This window comes from Crocuta crocuta, unplaced genomic scaffold, assembly GCF_008692635.1.
Source record: "Crocuta crocuta isolate KB4526 unplaced genomic scaffold, BGI_CrCroc_1.0 scaffold130, whole genome shotgun sequence".
NCBI lineage: Eukaryota > Metazoa > Chordata > Mammalia > Carnivora > Hyaenidae > Crocuta > Crocuta crocuta.
Window position 1 is genome coordinate 7,472,758 of NW_027527920.1, and position 26,191 is coordinate 7,498,948.

Consider the following 26,191-nt stretch of genomic DNA (forward strand, 5'->3'; position numbering starts at 1 on the left):
CGCTAAACTGTGCATCATCTAAAGATATCAACTCTTTCATGTCATCTTAATACAAGTAATACTAGTCATAAACATTTTTTTCAGCTTTATGTGTCAAGCACCATTCCAAGCTTTCTGCATGTACTCAATCTTTCTGACATTTGTAAGGTATGTACTGCTATCCCCATTTCACAGGTAAGGAAACTGAGGCAGAGCGAAGTGAAGTAGCTGGCCCACAGTCATTCACCTAACAAAGGGCAGATCCAGGGGTTAGATGCAGGCTGTCCAGTCAGTGCCCTTTTCCCCAAGCTGCTGGTAGAAGCTCCCCGCGGGGGTTCTGGGGGAGTCTGGGACCCGGCCAGAGCTCTGGGCTCCCCACAGGCTGGCCAGCACCCTTCCCTGATTACCCACAGGCCTGCAGGCCCTCAGGGCCACTCTCAAGTGCATCGATGCACTTGAGTCCCAACAGCTGAAGTCTGTGCCCCTGAATCTGCTGGGGTTTCCGGTACAGGCAGGGGGCTGGCAGGGCAGTAGCTTCTGGAATATATTCATTTTCCTACTGCTGCTGTAGCACATGGCCACACACTTGGTAACACAAATGTCCTACCTGCAGTTTCAGAGGTCGGAAGTCTGACGGGGGGCTCTAAGCTCAAGGTGTCAGCAAGGCGACATTCCTTCTGGGCAGCCAGGGGAGAATTCATTTCCCCGCCTTTTCTAGCACTCCCTGGCTCGGGGCCTCCCCCTCCATCTCCAAAGTCTACAGCAGATCAAGTCCTTCTTTTTTTTTTTTAATTTTTTTAATGTTTTATTTATTTCTGAGAGAGAGAGACAGCGTGAGCAGGGGAGGGTCAGAGAGAGAGGGAGACACAGAATCTGAAACAGGCTCCTGGCTCTGAGCTGGCTGTCAGCACAGAGCCCGACGTGAGGCTCGAACCCACGAACCGTGTGATCATGACCTGAGCCGAAGTCGGACGCTGAACTGACTGAGCCACCCAGGCGCCCCAGATCGAGTCCTTCTTCTTACACTGCACCGCCCCGACTCTGCTTCCTTCCTCAGACCTCCCTCTTCCATGTTTAAGGAATCTTATGATCCCATTGGGCCCATCCAGATAACTGAAAATAATCTTTCCATCTTAAGATCAGCGAGTCGTTACCTTGATTCCATCTGCAACTTGACTTTGCCACCTCCATGTAAGCTAACAGTTCACAGGTTCCGGGGATTAGGACACGGATGTTTTGGGGGAGGGGGCGGGGCGGGGGTGCGGCTTGGTTCTGCCTGCCGCACAGGTGTTGTTCAGATTGTTCCTCAAACCTCCCCATCCCTAAATATCTGTGAAATCACTGGAGTATCCCCAAAGACCTGACCGCGGGACAGCCCGGGCCTCAGTGCCCTTGAGGCCTCCGGTGCTGGAGCAGGCAGGAGGCATGGGCCCCCCGCAGAGAAGCCCCTGACAACCTGCAAGAATTAGAACACATGGGGCCGGCCAAGCACTCGCAGTCGACCTCTGGGCAAGAAGAGAGGGCCCCTCAGAGCATTTTCACCTGTTATCAATAGCTCACCAAGCCCGAGCTGGAGGCCTTGAAGAGATTCTTATCCCTATTGTAAAGGGCAGGAAGTGAGGCCTGGAGGAATGAGGTCACGTGCCCAATGTCAGGCATGCTTGCTCGTATGTGCACGTGCTCTGAATTGTGGGGTTCATTGTCCTGCAACCTTGCGTCCCCCAATAAGGTATTTGCACCACCCAGGTGGCCAGGGTCCTGGGATTCAGATAAACGTGACCCTCCTTGCCCCCACTGTAATGTTTGGTTGGACATAAGCTCCCTAAAATACTGCGTCCTTATTAAAATAGCATGAAGGGGCGCCTGGGTGGCTTAGTCGGTTAAGCATCCGACTTTCGCTTAGGTCATGATCTCGCGGTTCGTGGGTTCGAGCCCCGTGTCAGGCTCTGTGCTGACTGCCAGCTCAGAGCCTGGAGGCTGTTTCAGTCTGTGACTCCCTCTCTCTTTGACCATCCCCTGCTCATGCTGTCTCTCTCTCTCTCTCCTAGAAATAAATAAAACATTAAATAATAATAATAATAATAAAAATAAATAAAATAGCACGAGTAGTATGAAGTTCAAAAACCATCTGAAAGTTTAAGAGAAACCGTGAGACCTACGAGAAACCATAGGGGTTGCGTGGGCCATGTCTGCCAAATCTTAAAGGTACATTTTTCCATTCCCCAATTTTGAGGGACATCTCCAAGGAGCAAGGACTCACATGCACCAACACAAGACTGCATGCACATTTATGCACATGTGTGTGCATGCACACACATAGTGCCATTCTCCCTAGAGGCCCAGAAAAGCATATGGTCTTGGTGTAGCCGACTGGACTCTTCCTTTCCAGGCTGGATGTTTTCATTTCCTTTTCTTGCCTCACTGCACTAGCCACAAACTCAAGCGCAAGGTTGAATAGAAATGGGGAGCATGGACAGCCTTGTCCTGTCCCGGATCTTAGGAGGAAAGCATTCAGTCTTTCGCCATTAAGATGTTAGCTATGGAATTTTTTTAAGTTTATTGATTTATTTTGAAAGAGAGGAAGACAGAGACAGAAAGCAAGGGAGGGGCAGAGAGAGAGGGAGACAGGGAATCCCGAGCAGGCTCTGTGTGGTCAGCACAGGGCCAAATGTGGGGCTCAAACTCAGGAACCGTGAGATCATGACCCAAGCTGAAACCAAGTGTCAAATGTTCAAGCAACTGAGCCAACCAGGCGCCCCAGCTGTGGAATTTTTATAGATGTCCTTAATCAGGTTGAGAAGTTCCTTTCTATTCCTAATTCACTGACCATTTTCATTAGGAGTGGATGTCAGATTTTGTCAAAATTCTTTTTGCACTTACTGAAATGATCATATGGCTTTTTGCTTTTAGGGTGTGAATATGGTGAATTATATTGATATTTTTAAAGTTCATTTAGAGAGAGACAGAGACAGAAAGCACATATACGCGCATACACACAAGCAGGAAAGGAGCAGAGAGGGAGTGACGCGAATCCCAGGCAGGATCCATGCTGTCAGCACAGAACCCGACGCGGGGCTCAATCCCACCAAACTGAGATCTTGACCTGAGGTGAAATCAAGAATTGGATGCTCAATGGGGCGCCTGGGTGGCTTAGTCGGTTAAGTGTCCGACTTTTGCTTAGGTCATGATCTCACGGTTCTTGGGTTCAAGCCCCGCGTCGGGCTCTGTGCTGACTGCCAGCTCAGAGCCTGGAGCCTGTTTCAGAGTCTGGATCTCCCTCTCTCTCTGACCCTCCCCTGTTCACGCTGTCTCTCTCTATCCCAGAAATAAATTTAAAAAATATTTTAAAAAAAATTAAAAAAAAAAGAATTGGATGCTCAAACGACTGAGCCACCCAGGCACCCCCTCAGACACTGTGGTTTTCATCCTTAGTTTGATTTGGATCTTTTTTATGTTTTATGTCTCTACTTAACATGTTCAACATTTCCTTTAGATACTTATGGAATCCAATGCAATATAATAGGTGTCTTAATACCCTTCCTTCAGTATGCACTCTCTCCTCACCGTGTGTTGCATTTCCCTTCTGTGCATGCCTGCTCATTTTGCTTGGATGCTAAGCATTGTGACTTGTTGGGTAAAATCCTTTTGGATTCCTAAAATTATTCTTGAGATTAGTTCTGGGACATGGTTAAGTTACTAGGAAAGAGTTTGATTGTTTGAGGTCTTGATTTTAAGCTTCATTACGCAGGACAAAAGTGACATTGGTGAAGGGTAAGTTTACTGCTACTGAGATGAGAGCTTTCATATGTGCCATGAGATACGATGTTCTATACCCCGGTTTTTGGGCATGGGCACTATTTTGAGCCCTGTAGAGCTCCAGGTACTGTTCTTTCTAGTCTTTAGGGTCTCTTTCCCAGCCTTGGGCAGTTTTCTCACACATGTGTGCTGATCAATATTCAGTTAAACACGAGAGGGAACTCTGACTTTCCTTGTGTGGCTCCCTCCTCTCTGGTACCCTTCCCGGTGAATTCTAGCTACCTTGGCTTCCTTAGACTCCCAGGTCCATCTTCTGAACTCAAGGTGACTGCTGGGCTCTGCCTGGGTCGCTGTCCCTTTGCTGTGGCCTGGAAATGCTCTCTAGGCAGCAATCTGGGGCAATCATAGCTCATCTCATTTGTTTGCTGTACTGTCCTCCACTGTTTGATATCCAATATCTTGACATTGTTTCTTATATCTTGCCTGATTGTTCCCTTGTTTTCAGGAGGCAAGGCAGAGCCAGCTTCTGCCCCCTTGAAAGTGAAAGTGTCATCAATCAGAATTTGACATTGAAAACAAAAACAGGGGTGCCTGGGTGGCTCAGTCGATTAAGCGGCCAACTCTTGATTTCAGCTCAGGGTATTGATCTCGTGGTTCATGAGTCTGAGACCCACCTCGGGCTCTGTGCTGCTAGCCTGCTTGGGATGCTCTTTCTCCCTCTCTGCCTCTCCCCCACTCATTCTCTCTTTCTCTCTCTCAATAAGTAAATAAATAAACTTTTTTAAAAGTACTAGTTAAAATAGCATTTAAAAATATCAGATACATGGGTGCCTGGCTGGCTGGCTCAGTTGGAAGAGCATGTGGCTCTTGATCCCAAGGTCATGAGTTCAAGGCCCATGTTGGGTGTAGAGATTACATACAAAAATAAATAATAAGAAAAAAATGTTAAGTCTTTAAAAAATATTAAATACAGATAAATCTGACAAAAGATATGCAAGAGATATACAGTGAAAACTACAAAATAGTGCCAAGAGGAAATTAAAGCATACATAAACAGATGGAAAGATATACTATCTCCATGTATCAGAAGACTCAATATTACTAAGATGTCACTTCTGTCCCAATTGATACATGGATCCAATATGATCCCAGATGAAATCCCAGGAGGGAATTTTTGGTTGAAATTGACAAGTTGATTCTGAAATCTACAGGGAAGTCCAAAGGACCTAAAATACCAAAACAAGTTTGAAAACAAAACGAAACAAAAAGCTGGGCGACTCACACCACCTCCTGCCCACAAGACCTGCTATAAAGCTACGGTAACCAGGACTGTTTGGCATCACCCTCCAGACAGGCCAATAGCCCAGCAAAACAGAAGACAGTCCAGAAGTAGAGCCACATGTAAACAACCAATTGATTTTTGATAAATGTTCCAAGATAATTCAGTGGAGAAACAAGAGTCTTTTCAACAAGTGGTGCTGGGACAATTGGATATCTACGTGCCAAACCAAACCAAACAAAACACAAAACAAAACCTTTTATCTAAACTTTGTACCAAATATAAAAATTAACTCAAAATGAATCATAGACTTAAGTGTAAAACCTAATATTATAAAGCCTTAGAAGAAAACATAGGAGAAAAATCATTGTGACCTCAGATTAGGCAAAGATTTCTTAGATATGCACCAAACGTGATTGATAGGAAAAAAAAAATGGCAAATTGGACTTGAGCAACATAAGAACTTCTGCTTTTTGAAAGGCAGTGGTAAGAGAATAAAAAGATAAGCCACAGACTGGAAGAAAACACTTGCAAATCAGAGATCTGATAAAGGATTTGTATCCAGGATACATACAGAATTCTGAAAACTCAACAATGAGGAAATAAATGACCCATTTAAAACTGAGCAAATTAAAATAATAATAATAACAGGCAAATGACTTGAACAGACATGTCACCAAAGAAGATATATGGATGGCAACTAAGCAAATGAAAAAAAAAAAAAACGCTCAATGTCATTAGTCATTAGAGAAATGTAAATTAAACCACAATAAGATAGCACTACACACCTGTTAGAATGTCTACAATCAAAAAGACTGGGGCGCCTTGGTGGCTCAGTTGTTAAGCATCTGACTTCAGCTCAGATCATGAGCTCTGAGTCCCACATCGGGTGAACTGTGCCCCACTTCAGGTGAACACCAGCCCACTTTGGGTGAGCCCTTCTTCTCTCTCTCTCTCCTCTCTCTTTCTCTCTGTCCCTCACTCATTTGTGCCCTCTCCCTCTCTCAAAAAGAATAAAATAAACATCTGTAAAAAATAAAACAAAACCAAAAAAACCTAATTACATCAAGTTTTTTTTCTTAACATTTATTCATTTTTGAGAGTGAGAGAGACAGAGCATGAGCAGGGGAGGGGCAGAGAGAGAGGGAGACACAGAATCCGAAGCAGGCTCCAGGCTCTGAGCTGTCAGCACAGAGTGCGATGCAGGGCTCAAACTCACAGACCACGAGATCACGACCTGGGCCGAAGATAGATGCTTAACCAGCTGAGCCACCCAGGAGCCCCAGTTATATCAAGTATTGATAAGGAACAACCGGGATTTTTTTTCTATTGATGGTTGAAATGAAATGATCCAATCATGTTGGAATACAGTTTAGCAGTTTCTTGAAAAAGTTAAACATACATCTACCATGTGACTTAGTGTCCCATTCCTAGCTAGTTACTTACCCAAGAGTAATGAAAGCTTACGTTCATACAAATATTATATGTGAATTTTCTTTTTTTTTTATTTTTGTTTGAATGAGAGAGAGAGCGAGAGCAAGAGAGAGAGAGAAAGAGAGAGAGATAATCCAAACAGACTCCATACTCAGCACGGAGCTGGATCCCACCACCCTGGTCAGATCATGACCTAAACTGAAAGTAAGAGTCAGACATTCAACCGACTGAGCCACCCAGGCGCCCCTATATGTGACTTTTCATAGCAGCTTTGTTTACAATAGGAAGAAACTGGAGACATCCCTAGATGCCCATCAACAGGTGAATGGATAAACAAATTATGGGATATCCATTCAACAGCATGCCTCTCAACAATAAAAAGGAATAAAAGTTGATGTATAAGGGCGCCTGGGTGGCTCAGTCGCTTGAGCACCCCCGACTCCTGATTTCAGCTCAGGTCAAGATCTCAAGTCTTGTGAGTTCAAGCCCTGTGTCAGGCTTCTCACTGACAGCCTGCTTGAAATTCTCTCTTCTTTCCCTGTCTCCTTGCCTACCCCCTGCTCATGCTCTCTCTCTCTCTCTCTCTGTCTCTCTTTCTCTGAAGATAAATAAACTTAAAAAAAAAATTGAGATACATACACAGTATGGATGGGTCTCAAAACAATTGTGCAGAGTGAAAGAAGCCTTACACACAAGAATATATATACTGTCTGACTCCATTTAGATAAAGTTCTTGAAAATGTGAACTAATGTATGGTGACCTATGCAGCTCAGTGGTTGCCTGAGGACTGAGGGGATGAGCGGGGGGGGGGGGGGGGGGCGAGAGAAGGAGAGAGGGAAAGATTATAAAGTGGCATGAGGAAACTTCTGGCAGTGATGGACATGTTCATTTTCTCGATTATGGTGATGGTTTCATGAGTGTAAACATATGTCAAAACTTATCACATTGTACACTATAAGCATGTGCAATTTAGCGTATGTCAGCCGCGTCTCGACAGAGCTGTTTGTAAACCCCAGAGAAAGAAACTCAGAGATCAGTCTGAGCAGGATCTGCTTCTAGAACCCTCGCAGGGAGGAGGAGGAGGAGGAGGAGGAGGAGGAGGAGGATTGTGTGTATCTGAGGCTTCTTGAGGCCAGACTTCATACTTCATTGTATTTCCATCCTATATCCTCCCTGATGCCTCCTGTAGATTTTACTGAAGATTTCATGGGGAGACAGAAGAGGTNATTGTGCATTACAACCTACTCCAAGCCTGAGCCCGGATGGGAGAAGCTGGAGGGGCAGCGTTTAGGCCCCGAGCGAGGGTGGGAACAGGGCTGGAGGCCTGAGCCTTGGAGTTCTTCAAGCTACCCTCCCACGGGAGAGGCTGGCTCGGCCTTATCTCTAGCATCCTTCTCTCCCCAACGTTCTTTCATCCTAAGAAGTTTCCAGCCAAAAAAGACTTCCTGAAATTGGGCCGGGGAGGAGGTAAGAGGCACAGCGGGGCCCCGACCCTGGGGCCAGGCGCTTGGCACCCGGGACTGCATTTAACCCTCTTTTCTCCCGCTGGAGCAAGCCGCTACCATGGTCCCATCTGACTAGTGACAACTCAGCAAGGTGACATGGCTGTCCCAAGGGTCGTGGAGGATGGCACCGCTAGCCACCGCCTCCGGGGGTGTTGCTCACACCCGTGAGCAGGACCGTGTTAGCCTCTTGTCAGCCCTGGGCACTCTTACTTTGGAGATCCCGCCCCCCTCACTCTGAGGAGTATTAAGCCCACAGATCTTACAACGGATATGATTTTCACTGGGTTGATGCATTTCACTTGCAGTGTTCTTACTGTCCTGGGGGCCCAGACGTGTCCTTTTTCCCAGTCCCAAATATTTTTTAAGCTCTGAGTTCTACGGCAAAGTGGCCCTATTGGGGATCTTTTCAGGATGTGTTGAGGGTACTGGCTTTGCAGGCTGGAAGCGAAGACCCCATCAGAGGCGCTGCGCTCAAAGACAAACGTGCCTAGTTCCCGGGGCAGTGCTGTCGCGAAGCCTGGCTTGACACGTAAGCCCTGGAGTCAAGCTGTCTGTGTGTGCTCCGGCTCCCGGCCATTCCCGCGTGACCTTGGGCACGCCGTCTCTGCTCCCTGCACCTCACTTTCTTCTTCTGTGAAGCTGGGGTGGTCGCACCACCTACCCGACACGGTCAATGACTGGGACACACTTGGCGGGACGGTGTGGAAGGTCCTTTGCCGCGTTGGAGGCACGTGACGACCTAAGGATTAATGTCTGAACAGGTGCCAGAAACCTCGTCCCGTCAGGCATTTCACCGCCCCCTGGACTCTGGCTGTTTTCCTTCGGAGTCATCTTACCTTATCAAGTCACAAGTTCCTGAGTCACCCCCAGCCCCCGCGGCCAGCTCCCAGGCTGTCCCCGCCGTGCTTCCTGTGGCCCTCCTCCACCCGCCCCATATTGTTCCCTGCCCCACCACATTCAGGGACATTTTGTCTCCCCAGGCCTGGCGACGGTGAGCCGCTGGGAACAGGAACTGCACAGAGGCCCCCAGCCATTCCTAGGAAGTCCACGTGGGATGGAAGGGGACATGTCAAGCGGCGGGCCTATCTGCCAAGCTAGATTCCAGCTTCCAGCCACAGCCCCTGGCTCCCTACGCAGGGGTGATAACACATAGCATGGCCTTGGGGCCCCTTCTGCACCCTCATAAGTCAGAATGTTCACTCACTATTCTTGCAGTGACCTGGATGTGTCACTGAGGGTTCTGGATATGAAGAGGTCCAGGGGCCTGGGGGAGGGGCCAGGCAGCCGGAGCATTAGAGCTGGGAGGGGACGTTGGCATCGGTTACTCACAGCACATAACCACCGGTACAGATATGCCCATGTGTGCCAGCTGGAGGTCAGCCAGCCAGGCAGGTTCAGGCCCCTCTGCCCACTCAAGTACCACCCCTTCCAGGAAGCCCTCCCTGATCCTCCCACTCAGTGGCCATGCTTACCCCCATCATAGCACTTGTCACACCGTGATCCCCAATACTCATTCCCTTATATGTCTGTCCTTTGACGTCTTCTGGGGAGAAAGGCTCAGGCTGTCTTTTCCACGTCTACCTCCATGGAACGGGCCACATTTTTTTTAATGAATAAAAAACATCACGTAGGCCCAGAACCACTCAGGCCCGGATTCAAATCCCTGTTTCTCCTCTCATAGCTATATGCTCTTTGGGATGTTTGTAAATTGCCTTGTGCCTCAGTTTCCTCCTCCCACAAATGGGGTTAAGGATGGCTGCCTGAAGCATCAGTTGCACCATGTGGGTGAAGTGTCTTTCCCTCTCTTTTCACTAACCCATGGATAAAGCTTGACCCACTCCTGCCACAGACCCAGACACATAGGTAGCCTTGGCTTTCTGGCTGTAGAGTGAAGGACCTCCTGAGAGACCGCACCTGAACTTGGCCGCTGCACAACACGTCCCTGCTCTGTTAAATGGAAGGCCCAGCCACCCTTGTGAAAGCCCAGGCCTCATTCACTGTCATAACAGGAACAACTTACATTTACAAAGGGCTTTGGGAGTCACGAGACTGATCTTAATTTTCACAAGCACCCTGTCACCCCAGCAACAGGAGCCTCCCATTGCACAGATGAGAAAACGGAGGCTCCAAGAGTCCCACAGCATGAACTATGTAGAAATGATTAAGGGTCCCTAGAGCTCCTGCTCATGCACATTTGCATTTTGACCCAAAGGAAGCCCAGTGAATGGGATTTCAGGCCAAAGGGGTGGAAGGAAAAACCAAGGGATGGCAAGGGGCTTCCCCAGGCTTTTGAGACCTGATCCCACACGTGCTCAGGCCCTCTCTACCTGTAGTCAGATCTGGAAAAGCAAACAAACATCGCGCCTTTGCTGACTTCCCAGCCCTGGCAGGATCCCGGGGAGACTTGGCCCAGGGTCTGTATGGAGCTGGCTCTCCACCCTTCATTTTTATAAGTTCGGGCAGGAGAAAAGGCCGGGAGAAAAATCTGCTACTAATAAGGAAATCAATTAGTTGGTGTGCGTGTCACGAAATGCTTCAATAAAGATCTCCCCCTTGGGAATTTTTCCTCCCCCTTTAATTTTTCCCCCCAAAGAGACCTGGCTGGGGCCAGAACGCGTTTCTAGCATCGTCCTGTCAGAGGGAGGCTATGTGGCTGCCTCTGGAGCTGATTACCGAAGGGATATGCTCCGCTGCCCTGCCTGGCATCATGGGTGCCCAGGGACCCCTCCCCTGCCTGGCCTGCCCACGCCAGGTCCCCATCAACCAGGCTGAGAAGGGGCTTCACGGCCCTCTGACACACAATGGCACACGTACACACAGTCACTCCAAATTGCCCACAGTTACACACACGTCCACACACACACATAATCTCTCACAATAACATACACACAGACAGCCCACACTGCACAAGACCCACATAACACAACCCCCCCAAACACAATTGCACACATACTCACACTCACCCAAACTCACATAGATACATGCACAGTCCCCCTTTTCCATACACATATACAATCACACACACACTCGATCACGCACACACACATATACAATCCCCCCCACATAGTTTGCATGCATGGGCTCCCACATACACAATTACATCACATACTTAGCAGCCCACATATACTCACACACCCATTCACACACACACACCAAACTGCCTTCAGTTGCACACACAATCACACACACATATACTTGATGTGAGAATTCAAGGATATCTGAGCTAGGACAGATCTTCACGGTCTTCAACTCCAACACTCTGGCAATACCGGTGGGGAAACTGAGGCCCAGGCAGACAGTGTGAACTGCACAGATGGGCAGCTCTGTTCCCCTACTCACCCAATTAACAGCATCTTGGGATGGGAAATATTGACCAGGGGGTCAGAGCTGAAACAAAGCGAGAAAGAGGAACTCATCTGGCGCCCAGCCCCCAAAGAACTTCAGCCAAATCTTCTAATGAGGAAATGTAAAAATAATAATCAGGAAGGCATTCACAGAGCCCCATAATTCCCCCAACCACCGCCCAGCCTTGAGAACAGCACAGTCTAAGTGCAAAGACCATGGCCTTATTGGGAATACAGATGAGGCTTCCTGAAACGTGTCTCCGCCATTCACTTTCTGTGTGACTTCATTTCTCTGAGCCTCAGTCTTCTCACCTGTAAAATGGAAATGAAACTGACCTCACAGGGTTGTGGGGAGGGGCAACGTGTTAATGTCTCTGGAGCATCAAGCACTGTGCCTGGCAGGTAGCAAGTACTCACCCACTGCTACTTCCTCCCATCCCTCCAGTCCCTTCCTGAGATCACAGTTTTGATGGGTGACCTGGGTTAAGTCTCTTCCCTCTGTAGACTTGGTCTCCCCTTTCAAGGGATCTCCAAGGCCAAATAGCTCTTGGCTGAGAGTGGTGAGCAGAGTGGGCCTAGGTGGTAACCAAGGCGATGGCCCAGAACTTGCCCCTGAGACCCCAGGCCTCCAGGTTGGAGGGGAGCAGAGCTCTTGCCCCTCAAAGAGAAGGCTTGGAGGAGAACTCCGCCTTTGTCAGGCCCCGCCTGGTGAGGCTGGTATTTGAAATATTCTTCTGAACGGCTGAAGACGCTGGGAGGTCTCAGGGCAAGCTGGAAGGAGGGATGCGGTTGCCTAGGAAACATGTGTTTTCACTTTTCTGAGAGAGGGGAGCCTGAAGAGAAAGGGCCTGGGGTGCACGCGAGTGGAGGGGAATGGGGAGAATGTGTGCCCTTGGGGGGCAAGCTGAAGGGGAAGGAGGAAGCCAGCGGAGCTGGAGACGAGGTTCCGTGAGAGGCTTGCAGGAAAAGTTTATGGGTCCCAAATGCCCGAGGACAAGCAGCAGACCCAGAATCACCAAAATGCTTGCCAAAAATACAGATTCCCAGGCCCTGCCCGGAACTCGATAAGTGGAGGGCGGGAGGCTGACCAAGGGGAAGAAAATCTGTGTTGTTAATGAGCTTTTGGCCTGGGAACATCAGGAGGATTTCAGGGATGTCCAACTGGGAAGAAGGAAGCAAGGCATGGCTGCCTGGCCCTTTTGGGGCCCTGGGTATCTTCATCTCTAAAAATAGGGCGGGAAGACAGGGCGCCCGGTGGCTCAGTCTGTTAAGCGTCTGACTCTTGATCTTGGCTCAGGTCATGATCTCAGGGGATGTGAGATGGAGCCCTGCATCAGGCTCTGTGCTGGGTGTGGAGCCTGCTCAGGCTTCTTCTCTCTTTCTCTGCCCCTCCCCTGCTCCTGCTCTCTCTCTCTCTCTCTTTCTCTCTCTCTCTCTCTCTTTCTCTCTCTCTCTCTCTCTCTCTCTCTCTCAAGACAAAACAAAACAAAACAGCATAGGAAGAAAGTGGGGCAAATGGAACCTATGGCCTCTCCACAATTTCATTCCCTGGAGGCTGTGACAGGGAGGCAGTAGCCCGAGTTTTTGCTCAGCATGATCTGGGTTCAAATTCCAGTACTTTGGCCACGACCTCTGCCCGAGCCAAGGTTTGCTTGTCTGTAAGATGGGTATAACGTTAGCCTATTATAATTATTTATCAATTTAATAATGCGGTAAAGTTACAGTCATGTAACACGAAATCTGCTCTTTTATTCTTGCCTTGGGGTGTAAGAGCCTTCTTCATCTGGCCCCCACTTACCCTTCATCTCCACCTCCCCAGCCACCCCTACACCTCTCTGCCCTCTTCCCAGCTTCCTCACGTCGGCCTCTAGGCCTTCGCCTGTACTGGGCTCTCTGCCTTCCTCCTCTCAACCTTCCCTTTCACTACCCCAGACCTGCTCAAACATCCCTACCCGGCGTTCCCTGGCTTCTCGCCAGGCCTCCACAATGCCTGCCTCTTCCCTGCCCCAGCTCCTCACTGCCCCTCAGCTCAACATTCCCTCTAGCTGACACGTGGCTCTGCCAGCGGGCAAGGGGGTTGTTGAGTGGCTGTGTGAGGGCTGGGCAGGTATCCCCTGCAGGGCCGACCTCCCTCAGAGTCTCGGAGAGCGGGTTATACCACCCCCCCATGCCAAGTGTGTTCACCTGCAAAGACCTGGTGAAGTTCAGACTGCCGGCATCAGAGGGATGGGGGGGGCGGGGGGGCAGACAGGTGCCTTCCCTTCCCTTGCGCCTGCGCGAGGTTCTAGCCCCGCCCCCCCTTCACCCAGGGGCTGAAGGTGGTATTTGGGTGGCACTTCAGAGGGGAAGATTCCTTCAAGCTGAGAAGAGGGCATTCTTTTTTTTTTTTTTTTAACGTTTTATTTATTTCTAGGAGAGAGAGAGAGAGAGAGACAGCGTGAGCAGGGGAGGGTCAGAGAGAGAGGGAGTCACAGACTGAAACAGGCTCCAGGCTCTGAGCTGGCAGTCAGCACAGAGCCCGACGCGGGGCTCGAACCCACGAACCGCGAGATCATGACCCGAGCGAAAGTCGGACGCTTAACCGACTAAGCCACCCAGGCGCCCCGAGAAGAGGGCATTCTAAGCAGAGGGAGCAAACCGGGCAAAGGGGCCCATGTGGGAGAACAGAGAGACCCTGCTAGGAAAGGGGACTCAGCCATCAGTCCGTCCCTCTCCATCCCCACTGCTGAAGGAACCCCGCCAATTTTGCTGGGTCACAGCCTGGGCCCCCACAGGCCTCGCTGGAAGTTGGCACATTCTGGGGCTCCGCTGGCCCTGCCCCTCTGCGCCTGGCACCCAGGCACAGGGAAAGGAAAGCCTTTCTAGACCCAGGATGATTGCAAGATCTGGGTGGGGTCGGGGGTGGGGGGGGCTTTGGCCAGGCCTGNTTGTCATCCCGAAGTGACAATGCTGGCCTGGTTACTGGCACTTACCCACCGCATACTGTGTGTGCCCAGCAGTTAGGATCATTACTGCCCTTTAGAAATGGAAAGACAGGTAGACTGACCCGACTTGGCCCNCTCACTCCCTCCTACGACGTCTCAAACTTCTCCGTAGCCTGCACTCGCTCAATCTACTTCCTTTTATCCTTCTGTATTTGTGTTTTCCTTTAAGCCTTTTGTATCTGTGTTTTCATTCATTAATACTTATTCATTCAAATCTACTAGGCACTTAACTGCCGGCCAGGCACCCAGCCTGCTGTTGCAACGGGTGGAGGGCACATCCAAACGGGTCCCTGCCCCTCACAGCACCTCACATTCTAAAGAGAAAAACAAGTAAGGAACACAGTTACAAGCTTAATTACAGCCTGAGGAGTATTTCACAAGCGGTACAGTGTGTACAAAACAGGAGAAGCTCTTGACTTTGGAGTGCGGAGGGCGGTTCAGGGATGCTTCCTTTAGAAGGAAGGCGGAGATCGGACTGCTGGGTAGACCCAGGGGAAGGGCAGCAAGGGTGTGGGCCTCGGTGGGGGGTCTCCGGTGTGGAGATGCTGATGTGGGTGGGGAGCCCGGCAGGCTGAAGCTTAAGGCAGGCCCCTCCTTCAGAGAGGAGCTCCAAAATACAAACGGGGAGGAGGCAGAGGCAGAAATCTTCAAGACTGGTCAAGGTGGTCCACGGTAAGGGTGGTGGCGGGAAGGCAGAGAGCGTTAGGAACCAGGGAGCAGCTTTACCTGGGGATAATTTTAAGAGATCTCTGCCACTGTGTGGTGAATGGACTCAAGGGAGGAGGACAGAGCAGAGAGACAGGCAGGAGGTGGTGGCAGGTGCCCAAGAAAGGATGGATACCAGGGGCTTGGCCTCAGTAGTCCATCTGGCTCCTGCCTCACCCCTCCACTGAACAGCTTTTGACAGGTGCACTGGTGACTCACGTGACTTTTTGTGCTTTGGAACCTGCTGGCTGCTCCCTCCCAGAATCACCCCTGTCTGTGGCATTTTAGGGCCTGTGCCCTCCACTCCTCCGCCTCTGCTCCTTCTAACTGCTTCTGCTCAGCCTTCTTAAGGGGATCCTGTCCCTCCATCCCCCTCCTACTGTTGGGACACACCGGCTTCAGGCTCACCTCCCTCTCCCTACTCTCTCAAGATAGCCTCACCCATGCTTCCAGGTTCAACTATTGCCTGGACACAGATGACTCTCAAACACCTGCCCCTACCCCAGACACACTCGAGATGCCTTTGTCCAACTGCACCCCGGACATCCCACCTGGCTTTCCTTGGGGAAGTCCCTCAAAGCTTCCTGCTGCAAAGCACATTTAGATTCCCTTGCATTTCCCAGCCAGAAACCTTGAGTCCTCCTTGACCCCTCCCACTCTCTCTCACCCGCATCTGACTCCCCCTGCAGCCCCCCACCCCATTGTCTCTCATATCTCAAACTCATCAGCTTCTCTCCCTCCCCATAGAAACTACCCTTCTAAAGCATAGACCCGCCCCCAGTTCCCCTCTCCATGCTGGTCACTGGTTCCATGTCAGCCTCAGAACCTAAGCCCAAGTTCCCTGGCACAGCGTCCATGACCTCCCGCAGCCCAAGATTTACACTCATCCCCTGCCAGCCCTTCCCCCTCACACTGCCATTCTCTAGACACAATTTTGCACCAACTGGTTCTTCTGCCTGGTGATCTACAGACTCTGCTCAGAGATACCTTGCTCCAGCAAGCCTCCCCAGACCCCTGGCTCCCCCTGCTCAGGTCTGGCTCTAGGGAGTCTCATGGCCACAGAAAGACAAGGCATTGGGGATGGTGAGAGTAAGTCGCTAGGCTCCAGGTTGGACCAGCAGGGTGATTGCGGGGGGGGAAGCCTGTTTAAAAATGGGGACATCCCCACTGGCCCAGAACCATTCATGCCAGCTGGACTGGCTTACGTGGAGGTGCTGCCGGAGGCCTCCGGAAGACCTCTCACGCTGCCCATCCCCCATCCTGAAAATCTTCGTAGATGCCTACTCCTTTCTGATAAGCAGTTTCCCCATCTTCCCTGATCCACTGCAAACTCTCCAAGAAGGGATATAGATGTTGAACAGCCCCTTCTTGCTACTCCCCCTTAGACATCAACCCCCAACATGTAGCACCGAAGCCTGATAAGCCTAGGGCTGTATTGCAGGCGGGTATTTACATCTCAGTACTCTGTGTACACAGAGCAGGACCCCATGAACTCTGTGTTCACACACACACACACTGGAGGGATTACCCAGAGGGGTGGCCTGCTTCCTTCGCCCTGCTGATAGCCTGGTGGGTAAAGTCGTTTGATATTCAGACTGTCACAGAGACCTGAGATAATCCGAGGCACCTTCACTCTATCCCCCGCTCTGCCGTTGACAGAACACTCCACAGACAGGACGGTGAGGGCAGGAAGGCTCCTCAGAACTCACCCGGTACAACCTCTCATTAACAGATGGGGAGACTGAGGCCTAGATTTGGGGCAGGGGTTTGCACAGGGCCACAGAGCAGGGCACTAGGTCCGACCTCAGGCCCCCGGATTCCCAGGCCAGTGTGGTCTCCCCGTTGCCTTGGCATCTGGGCATGGAAACATTGCAAATTAAGTAGGGACTGCGTTTTCAAAAGGCACCAGTGACTTTGCAGTTGGTTAAGTTGTGGGGAGGGTAGATTGAGGGGCCTCTCTTTAATAATTTGGGGGGTGTGGTGGGCTGCTGTTTAAAGAATAACAGCTGGGGCACCTGGGTGGCTCAGTCGGGTAAGCATCCGACTTTGGCTCAGGTCATGATCTCACAGTTCTCTCTGCCCCTCCCCTGCTCATTCTCTCTCTCTCTCTCTCTCTCTCAAAAATAGATAAACATTAAAAAATAATTAAAATAAAAAAAGAATGACACAGCTTGGAGGTGGGAGTGCAGAGATGGACTAAAGACTCTTAGAGCTGCACAGATTCCCCTTTCCTAGTTTAAAATCACTAAAACAGACACTTATACACACAAACTCATATACAACTGCTGTTTCCATTTAGCTGATTTTATAATACAAGTATTCCATGGTCATTGATGAAAAATAAGAGGATACAGATAAACAAAAACCAAGCAGTCGAATCCATCTGCAGTCCACCACAACTGACAAAGGGGCATTCCTACCAAGTGGCAGGAGTGCAAGCCCAAGTACCTGCTGAGACCTGAGCTCAGTCCTGCTTGTATGACCTAGCAGCGGTGTGACCTTCAGCAAGTTGCTCAACTTCTCTGAGACAGTTTTCTCATTTATAAATGGACACTCTTCTAGAAGTGGATGAAGCCCTTAGCCTCCTGTCTGACATGCAACAGCCACAAGACAGAAGGCAGTTTTGGTGATATTTACCAAATGGGGTGTGGCCTTCCAGACACCATCCCCTATTTTTTAAGACCAATGTAGAGAAAAAGAATTCATAGTATTGGACCAAGTAACCTTTAGTTCTCACCCCACTTGGTTTCTATGGTTCTAGCACATTGATGATGGGTTCTGGGGCATCAACCGTCTTGCCTTTGGGCCTCAGTTTCCCTGACTGTATTCTTGGCCCGGACTTGGAGCAGTTGCCCTCAGGAGTTATTTCTGGCTGCTGACCAGGCCTGGTGGGCTCCAGCACCAGCCAAACCATTTCTGCACCCTCACTCCTGGAGATGTGCCAGATAGCCAGGAGGCTGGCCCAAGGCGCTGGTGACCTGGGCAGCTGGGTGCACTCAGAATCTCTAGACCACTGCAAGGCTTTCCGATCCCACTTCGCCGGGGCCCCTGTGAGCCTCTACAGACTAAGGCAGGCATCGTGCACCATAAAAAACCAGCCAAGGCAAACAAATGGGTGCATACACTTCACCCAGCCTTCCCAGCTGAGCCACATGAAATACCAACTACAGACCAATTGTACCAAAATGCTGAGACCTAGGCAGTGAGGAGGTTTTCCAGGCCCCTGACCCTGAGGGGAGGGGGAAGGAGGTACACTGAGATTCATCCACTCATTTACCCACTCACTCAACCCATTCATTGGTTCATTCATTCGATAAATTCATAGAGCATTGTCTCTGCGTCAGGCATTGTGCTAGGGCTGGAGAATCCGATTGAACAAAACAGCCCCAGATTTCAGGCTGTTCCTGGCCTGGCGGTGACATAATTCCCAGGGGTGCTGCCAAGCGACAAGCACTGAGAAGTGAGATCCTGAATAGAACATGAGCCACTTCCTGTCTGCAAAATTAGGGAAGACTTCCCGGAGGTAGTGGCCCTTGAAGCAGGCCTTGAAGAGTGAGTAGGAGCAGGTCAGACAGAAAAGAGAGGTAAGACATCCCTGGCAGAGAGTACAGCACGTGCAAAGGCTGTGACTGGTGACCGATCATGGAAATCACAGAGTGAGTCCTGGAAAAGCCCAGCAGATCAACCTGTCCCACCTCCTCACGTTACAGACGGGGAGATGGGGGCCTGGGCAGAACCCACATGCGGTTGGCATTGCTCTGTAGGAGGAAGGACCTGAAAACTTTGCTACAGATGATATGAGTCACCAGACTTAGCCATCTAAAGGAGGGGAGGTGGGGGCTTGCAGATGTGGGTGGGTATTCATGGCTCACCTTTATTTGGTTATTTAACTTTACTATTATGGGCACTCAGAACTTGGAGCTTGTTCTACTCTCTGGAGCTATTTCCTACTTTTAGGTAGCACAAAAGGCAGGAAAAACTCTGCCTGAGCTTCTGCAGGAGAGCATTAGGGTAGATGTGAGAAAGAACTTTCTGAGGGTGGACCAAGTCAGGCGTAGGAACTAAGGCCAAACTAAGACACCACTGGACCTAGTTCTCTCTCTGCTCTGAGCTCCCTCTCCCATCCCACAGTGGTGCCCACCCAGTAACCCCAAAGGACCTGTGTGTCCTTGACTCTCATGAGAAGGGCCCTAAGCTCTGGGGGCGAAGCCCACAGTGGTTCTGGTCTGGGACACAGAGCCGTCTGGGGTTCTTATAAAGACTTGAACCTGCCCCAGAAAAACTCTCCGCCGGTCTAGACTCCACGCACAGCGTCGGCAGTTCCTGGAGCCCCTGAGGCTGTCTGTGGACCCTGCGTGGTGACAGGAGGCTCAGAAGACTGACAGGCCTAAGTTCTGACACAGGTCCTATTGTTCACCAGTGTGTGACCTTGAGTTGCTCTGGCCCCAGTTTCCCCACTGTGCAAAGGAGGGGAAGGCCACTCTTCCCACAGGCTGCGGCAGGAAATTGATTAACGCCTGCAAAGCCCCAGAGCTGGGCAGAGAGAGGCAGAGGACATGTGTGTGGATCCTTCCCTCCCCTAAAGGGCAGGTTCACCAGAGATAGTGAGAGACACATAGAAAAAAGACAGAAACTCCTGGGGCGCCTGGGCGGCTCAGTTGGTTAAGTTTCCAACTCTTGACTTCGGCTCAGGTTCATGATCTCACAGTTTGTGAGTTCAAGCCCCACATTGGGCTCCGTGCTGTCAGCGCAGAGCCTGCTTGGGATTCTGTCTCCTGCTCTCTCTGCTCCTCCCCTGCTTGCTCTCTCTCTCTCTCTCAAAAATAAATAAAAATTAACTTTAAAAAAAAGACAGAAACTCCTTCAAAACTCTCCTCCAAAAGACTGGAGCTCCCACTTATTCCTCAAGGTTTTCCAACCTTTCTACAGAAAACACACATCTGCTGTATATAAAAAGGATGTTATTATATGGGAGAAAGAGGACCAAAAAGGATATGAACAAGGCTGCACCCTAAAGCCTACCTGGGTGCAGTGGTCCCCCATCCCCACCCCACCTCCTGTCCCATTCGTGGCCCCCAAGCATGCCTTTGTATCTTTGCTCAGGTTGCTTCCTCTACCCAGCACTTCCTTCTACTCTTTTCCACCTGAAAAACTCCTATCCATCCCTCAAAGCCCATCCCAAATGTCCCCTCTCCTCTGAGCTGGACAGGCTTGCCAGCACACCGGATCTGCCCACAGGGCTTTGGTCTCATCTCCAGTACAGACTTATCACCTTTTGCCACCATCTATCCTGACTATTTATTGAGAGCTGGGACCAGTCTTTGCCCCTCTCGCACAGTACTCTGGGCTTTGTGACCTTGGGCAAATGTCAAATGGATGCATGAACAAATGAATGAATTTTTCAATGTCAAAACTTCAACAGTCCCCCCCGGCCCTGCCCATTCTCATGAGTTTTTGAAAAGATGAGGGTATCCTGGTTCCTGATCTTACCGTAAAGCCTGTGCTGGGTGGGACCAGCCTGAGCAGGGAGGAGACGGCTGTGCAGAGGGATGAACTGAGCTCTAACTCAATGGCAGTAATTTTCAACCTTTCTTTCATCCCCTCCACCAAAGACCCTTTAGAGATACTTTTTTCTAATCGCTCCCCACTACAACATTCTAAGACCCCAGCTATACTGCATACCTGTTTAAGCACCATATATATATCCATGATTGAAGATCTAGATTTTCTCATACCTCCTCTCAGAACCAATTTCTGCCTCCTGTGGAGGAGGGGGGAGGCAATATTGCCCCCATCACCACCCCGGGAACGCTTGCTCCGGCGTGGACAGCCACGCACATCATCTCCCCTAGCCTTCCACCCAGCTCATGAGGCAGGCACCAATGTCCCCATTGTACAGACTTAGAAACTGAGGCACGGGTGTTAACTTGCCCAGCTGGTGGGTGACAGGGCTAGGATGCACAGGAGGCACTTTCAGAACCCAGATCCCTCGACTTCCCAGTCACTCTGAGGGAGACACCCGGGCAGCTACACGCTGATAGGGCAGGAGCCCTAAGCTGAGAGTCCGACCCTTCCAGGCAATTGCTGCTTCTGGGCCTCAGTTTCTTTTCTCCTAGAGTGAGGAAGAGGGCCTCGGTGTATTGTAAGCATCCCCCAGGCTTCGAGCCTCTGAAAGGAGACTTTGGGTCCCAGGGACACTGGGTGGCCTCCCCCATGCTGGAAGAGAACCCTGCCGCCAGGCTGGAGCTGCTGGGGTCAGGTGGAGGGAGGGGATGCTCAGCCTCTGGCCCCAGAGACACAGACGTCTGCTCTGCTCCCGGCTGGCTGGCGGCCTCCCGGGGGTGCTCGGCTGGGAGTCTGGCTGGCCCCCTCGCTTTCCCCAGGGCCTGATAAACCAGAAAAAAGAAAGCATGCTGAGAAGGGAAGGAAGCACCAGCAGACAAAGGAGGGAAGGGCACGCTGATTCCATCGGCTCCAAGCCCTCAGCCACCCTGGCGGGCTGGGCAGGGCAGGACGTGCAGACGGCGGCCTGGGGAGCTGGCGGCAGGAGGCTGGGAGCCGGCTGCCCGCGATCACGGTGCCTGCCTGTCCTGATGCCCGAGCTGGCTGGGGTGGGGACTGGGACCAAGCCAGCCGGGACAGGCCCCAGCACACCAGCCCTCCTTCTCAGTGGAGCCTCCTCACGATTATCCTTGTGTACAAGCGGTGTCTTAGACCCTCTGGGCCAAAGCCTCCCAGCTAGTCAGTGGTGGAGCCAGGCTAGGACCTGGGTCTCCGGCCCCACACTCCAGGCTCCCATCCACCCCATGCCCACCAAGTCTGCAAAGCCTGAGGAGCCAGAGAACCACTCGGAACATAGCTCCTAACGGCTGGGCCTCTACACGGCCCTCAAGAGCAGCCAGCTTCCCCTTGACTAGGGGCTTTGGGACCCCGGTCCCTGAACTATGGGGCCTTCCCTAAGGGATCCAAGGGGAAGGGCCCAGGAATGGGGAAGAACAATTAGACTATTTTTCTAATATCTGTAACCAGCAAAGATATTCTAAGCCCTACAAACAGAGGGGGGAAAGGAGTGAAGCCTGGCTGGGCTCTGGCCCTTCCCTGGGGCCCCAGTGGGACAAATGGCACCTGTGTGGACTGGGAATCGGCAGGCGGCTGTTCAATGCCCAGCTCTGTCACTTCCGTCCAGCTGCTTCATGCATGAGACAGGGCAAGGCGTCCCCAGCTCCCTGGGTCTGTGAGAGGAGCAGGGAGCCCAGGGCTGGGCTCCCTCTTGAGCCTCCAGCCTCTCCGTGGGCTCAGCCTGAGGTTTTCAGGCCTGAGGCTGCAGCTCACACACTGACCACAATCCCCGGGGACCCTTTACTTCGGACGCCCCCCAAAGTCAGAAGTGAGGAACCGGGAGGAGTGGAATAGGGGAGGAAGGAGAGGCAGGGGGTGGGCTGGTCATGGCTGCGGGCAACTGGGAGTCCATCCTGCTGGCACCCTCAGAGGAACTGCGTAGAGTGGGCTCAGAGCCAGTCCCCTGCAGGTTGGAAGGGGTCACAACCCACTGGTTCTGATCGCCTGGGGGAGGAGGTAAGCATGAGCCTGGTGGTGAGGCAAGGGGCCATCGCTTCACACCTGTGCACAGCTAACTGCCTCAATAAGAGCTGGGGACGAGGTGAGCCACGAGGCTCGGAGGTAGGGGGTCCAGAGGTGCCTGACACCATGTCCCAATGAGGCGCCCCTCTTCTCAATCAGCGCTCCCAGGGGTGCCCAAAGTGGGTCAGACCCAACGCCTGCCCTCTAGCAAGTGAGGAGCCCTCACGGACATGCTCCCACTAGGAGATCGTGACAACCCGAACCACGTGTGCTCAGCACCTCCCGTGCGCGTTTGGTGGCGAGCACACTGGGGCCCAGAGAGGTTAAGAACTTTGCCAAGGTCTCACCTCCAGCCCGAGGCCTTCCCAGTGTTTGTTATGGGGGCGGGGGAGGGGGGGAGTGTGGAGGGCCTGAGAGAAGGGAGGCTAAGCCTGCATCTCAGCGGCCACGCACAGCTTCCCCCACCCCCCTGCTTGCTCTGTGCCCTGTGTCTTCCCACAGTCACCCTACCTGGAGTCCCCAGGGGCATCATCTCATGAAAGACCTTTAGGTCATTTTAAATGACAGCTCATCAGGCTAGAAGGCCCTCGGGAGCCAGCTGGCTCAACTCCTCCGCCACCCTCCTGTGACAGAGCGGAGGCCTAGAGAAGGTGTGATGTGCCCAAACTCACACAGCGTGGGATGGAAAGCCAAGAGGGGAGCCTGGCTTGGGGTCCAGCGCCCTCACATGCAGGGAGCCCGTGCTAGGTTCTCTAGAGCCCCGTCTCCACACTCGCAAAAGCAGAGCTCAACCAAGTGACTCCTCCCAAACCATTTTTTCTTGCTCTGTGGATGAATCTCCTTCCTGGAGTGTTCCGGGCTCAAAGCACAGTGCTCCCGGGAGCCTAGAGCCCCTCAGCTTGAGCTGGAGGAGAGGAGGGGCGAGGGGTGACCAGGAGGCAGTAGGGCAGGGCTCATGGGGTCTGGATATTACACCAGGGACAAAGCGACAGACTCCTCCCCGCTCCCCTGCTAGCAGAGGGCCCCCAGGCAGAGCATGGGGCTGAGGACCCCTCACTCACGGGGGCGCTGAAGTGCTGAACACAGGGTCAGCGGTGAGCCCGAGGGGCCTCAGTGCCAGAGACAGGGGCTGTGGCAGGGGCAGGGTGGGGGTGGGGGATCCAAAACACAAAACAAACACATAACCGCCTCCAAAGGAAAAGTCTAGAGTCTGAATGTTAAACAGGAAGAACTAGGCGTCAGACTCAGCGGAAGATAACAGGGCCCGGCTGAGCAAAGCAACAACAGAAAAGGAGCTGAAGAAAGCTGGGGGAGGGCGCTCCTGCCCAGGCGCCCTTGTTCCCAGGGTGCTGGGCTGGCGCGGCCCCCTCTGCTACCCGGCAGCAGGGCACAGGCCCTCCGGGGCACTCTGGGAGGCCTTCTTCTTGGAGGGCACCGGGGTATGTGGGAAAGAGCACGGCTGCAGGCCCGCACACCAAGGCTGGATGGGACCCTTGGCCAGGTGACTTGCCGAGCCTCCTTCCTTTGAAAAACATGACTAAGAACGCCTACCTCGACCTGTATCCATGACTAAGGGAGACAGGAATGGCCGGAGCCGGCCTGTAGGGCTAATTCTTACCATCCTAGAGACCCCAGGGTCCACAGGCCCAAGGACAGAGGACTCTCTCCTCTTCTGGAAGCGTCGGGCACACAGGTTCTTTGTCCTCAACGGGTTCTGGCAGCCTGGTGAACCGAAGAAGTCCTCACCGGACAAGACAACCTCTAACCCGTCACTTTGCTAGCTCCCATAACAAAGAACCACAGACTACATGACTTAAAGAGCAGAAATGTATGTTCTCACGGTTCCGGAAGCTAGGAGTCCAGGACCAAGGGGCCAGTAGGGTTGGGTGCTTCTGAGGCTTCTCTCTTTGGCACGCAGATGGCCCTTTCCTGTCTTCACCTAGGCTTCCCGACGTGCGAGTCTGTCCTGATCTCCTGTCCTCAGAAGGACACCAGTCATATTGGATTAGGGCCCACCTTAATGCCCTCATTTTAACCTAAGTACTTCTTTTTTTTTTAAGGTTTATTTATTTTTGAGAGAGAGACAGAGACTCTGAGAGGGAGCAGGAGAGGGGCAGAGAGAAAGAGAGACAAAGAATCTGAAGCAGGCTCCAGGCTCCCAGCTGTCAGCACAGAGCCGGACGTGCAGCTTGAACTCACAAACCGTGAGATCATGACCTGGGTTGAAGTCAGACACTTAACTGACTGAGCACCTCAGGTGCCCCCCAAGTACGTCTTTAAAGACCCGATCTCCAAATACAGTCCCATCCTGAGGTAGTTGGGGTTAGGGCTTCAACATATAAATTCTGGAGGGAACTTGAATCCATAACGCTCACCAAGTCCCCATTTGCCAAGCTGCCCCCTTCAGAGCTTTAACCCAGAATCCTCCTCTTTGGCACTGGAAGGAGCTAGAACCATCCCGAAGTCCAATTCCTGTTTTTCAAGAGAGGGTGGCTGATTAGCCCAGATGATACAACCAAGAAAAACATCCATCAATTCCAGGCTCCTGGAATCCAGAGTACAGACAGTACAAAGCGGATGATCTCGGGTTCCTCAGCCAGGGGCACCCAAAAGGTGACCCTCATGTCTGTGTCCTGCAGGCTCAGAAATCTTTGGGATTGAAGACACCGGTGAGGGCAGCAAGGGGGACGCGAGTCAGCTTACACGGTTTGGGAGCGCCAGCCAGGGAACAGCCAGCGTTCATGAGCACTCACCACGCGGGGGCCCTGTTCAAAAACACTTGGTGTGTATTAACCTACTTAAGCCCACAGCAGTCCTATGATGAATGTGTGTGACAATTCTATTTTTAAGTTTGTGTGTGTGTGTGTGTGTGTGTGTGAGAAACAAAGACAGTGCAAGCGAGGGAAGGGCAGAGAGAGTGGAAGAGAGAATCCTAAGCAGGCTCCTCACTGTGAGCACAGAGCCCGACGCGGGGCTCAGCCCCACGAATTGTGAGATCGTGACCCAAGCCGAAACCGAGAGTCGGACGCCTCACCGACTGAGCCACCCAGGTGCCCCTGTGACAATTCTTATCACCGCTTTAGGAAAGAGGGAACAGGCACAGAGAAGTGACGTGACTTGCCCCTTGTCACCCATGTGACGGCAGGAGCGTGCAGTACCATGGGCTGAGCCCTAATGCAGCCTGGCACTTCCACCACTTGCGGTGGGGCCCTGGACCTCAGTGTCTCCACCTGCCACAGGACAGGTAGGATCAGATGGCCCTGGAGTCCAAGGCGAGCTGCCCTTCTCCCTTGGCCTTTGCAGAGCCTTCCATGGATCCAAAACAGTCTCTGGCCTCACTGCCTGCCATGGAGCAAAGTCGCCTTCCTGGGACCCGGGGTCTGGAGGGTGGAGCAAGGAAGAAAGCGAGCCCTGGGCCACATTTGCCCCCACGCGTGTCCCACTGCTGCTCTGCCCGCACTGGGGCGGCCCTGGCTGGAGGGACTGCACCTGCTAGCTCAGCGAAGTAGGAAAGTCTCTTTTGGGGAAACCACGCCAGCTCTACAGGAGGCCCCACAAGCAGGCAGAGACGGGCTCCGGGGCAGGCAGATCTGTGCGTGGCTCCTTCTCCCTCCCAAGCCACT

The 26,191-nt window shown here is 52.0% G+C and overlaps 1 long non-coding RNA gene across 1 annotated transcript in view; it reads right to left on the reverse strand.

Moving 5' to 3' along the window:
* Positions 1–26,191, reverse strand: part of LOC144218666 (uncharacterized) — a 68,136-nt gene that overhangs the window by 23,816 nt on the left and 18,129 nt on the right. The window lies entirely within an intron of this gene.